Below are 2,342 nucleotides of genomic sequence, written 5' to 3'. Positions count from 1 at the left end.
GTAGCTACACCACTACCATCACCTGGGAGCTTCAGCACTACCATCACCAGGTAGCTACACCACTACCATCACCAGGTAGCTACACCACTACCATCACCAGGTAGCTACACCACTACCATCACCAGGTAGCTACACCACTACCATCACCAGGTAGCTACACCACTACCATCACCTGGTAGCTACACCACTACCATCACCTGGGAGCTTCACCACTACCATCACCAGGTAGCTCCACTACTACCATCACCAGGTAGCTACACCACTACCATCACCAGGTAGCTACACCACTACCATCACCTGGTAGCTACACCACTACCATCACCTGGTAGCTCCACCACTACCATCACCTGGTAGCTCCACCACTACCATCACCTGGTAGCTACACCACTACCATCACCTGGTAGCTTCACCACTACCATCACCAGGTAGCTCCACCACTACCATCACCTGGGAGCTTCACCACTACCATCACCAGGTAGCTCCACCACTACCATCACCTGGTAGCTACACCACTACCATCACCTGGGAGCTTCACCACTACCATCACCTGGGAGCTCCACCACTACCATCACCAGGTAGCTCCACCACTACCATCACCAGGTAGCTCCACAACTACCATCACCAGGTAGCTACACCACTACCATCACCAGATAGCTACACCACTACAATCACCAGGTAGCTACACCACTACCATCACCAGGTAGCTCCACCACTACAATCACCAGGGAGCTCCACCACTACAATCACCAGGTAGCTCCACCACTACAATCACCAGGTAGGTCCACCACTACAATCACCACGTAGCTACACCACTACATTTACCAGGTAGCTACACCACTACAATCACCAGGTAGCTACTCCACTACAATCACCTGGTAGCTGCCAGGTGCGTGTCGTATTTCTGCATGTTGTAACACATCTTATTTCCAAACATTAGCGATGAACATTACAGCAACAAATTATTAATATTCTGGTAAAAAACTAAATATTTTTCAGTAATAATAAAACATAAATAATGAGTATTGATAGAATCAACTCCTGCATGATGAAAATGTCGGTGGTGGTAGTGGCGGTGGTGTGTCGCGTGTTGTGGTACGTCTGGGGTGTGGTCCAGGACCACTTCCGTCTGCGCCTCCTCTAGCGGCAGTACGACTCCAGCTGGCGGGGACTGTTGAGTAACGTTCCCCTCTTGAAGGTGATCGTCCCTCCACGCCCCGGGACCATCACGACACCCTGGACCTGCTGGACCATGTCCAGTTGCTTCGTGACGGGCGTCCTCGAGATGGCCGTCTGGTGGGTCTTCATCAGGACCCTTAGTGTCCTTCTCTACCTGGACCCAGTTGAGTCCTCCATCAAGGAGACGGAGTCGACGGGGCCACCTCCAGTGACCCCACTCGTGACAACACCAGTGTCACACACTCTGCGCATAACACCGCAGCCCGTGACTCCCGTGACCCGGGACAGGCGTGTGAGGATAAGACCCAGGTCACGATCCAGGTCCCCCGTGACACAGACGTGGTGCTACAGGACACCACCTGTGGCATAATTGGTGGTGACCACCCCCGTGACCAGCACCGTGACCACACCCGTGAATACCCCAGTGACCACCCCCGTGACAAAACCAGTGTCACACACTCTGCGCATAACACCGCAGCCCGTGACTCCCGTGACCCGGGGCAGGCGTGTCAGGATACGACCCAGGTCACGACCCAGGTCACCCGTGACACAGACCTGGTGCTACAGGACACCACCTATGGCAAAATTGGTGCTGACCACCCCCGTGACCACCCCAGTGACCACACCGGTGACCACCCCTGTGACAACACCAGTGTCACACACTCTGCGCATAACACCGCAGCCCGTGACTCCCGTGACCAGGAGCAGGCGGGGCAGGATACGACCCAGGTCACGATCCAGGTCACCCTTGACACAGACGTGGTGCTACAGGACACCACCTATGGCAAAATTGGTGCTAACCACCCCCGTGACCACCCCAGTGACCACACCCGTGACCACCCCTGTGACAACACCAGTGTCACACACACTGCGCATAACACCGCAGCCCGTGACCCGGGGCAGGCGGGGCAGGATACGACCCAGGTCACGACCCAGGTCACCTGTGACACAGACTTGGTGCTACAGGACACCACCTCAGGCAAAATTGGTGGTGACAATCCCCGGGGCAACCCCCGTTACGACATCCGTGACCACACCTGTGACCACCCAAGTGAGAACACCAGTGTCACACACCCTGCGCATAACACCGCAGCCCGTGACTCCCGTGACCCGGAGCAGGCGTGTCAGGATACGACCCAGGTCACGATCCAGGTCACCCGTGACAC

Source organism: Procambarus clarkii, chromosome 54, assembly GCF_040958095.1.
Source record: "Procambarus clarkii isolate CNS0578487 chromosome 54, FALCON_Pclarkii_2.0, whole genome shotgun sequence".
Taxonomy (NCBI): domain Eukaryota; kingdom Metazoa; phylum Arthropoda; class Malacostraca; order Decapoda; family Cambaridae; genus Procambarus; species Procambarus clarkii.
The sequence above is the reverse complement of the archived record's forward strand: the minus strand, read 5'-3'. Positions refer to the sequence as shown.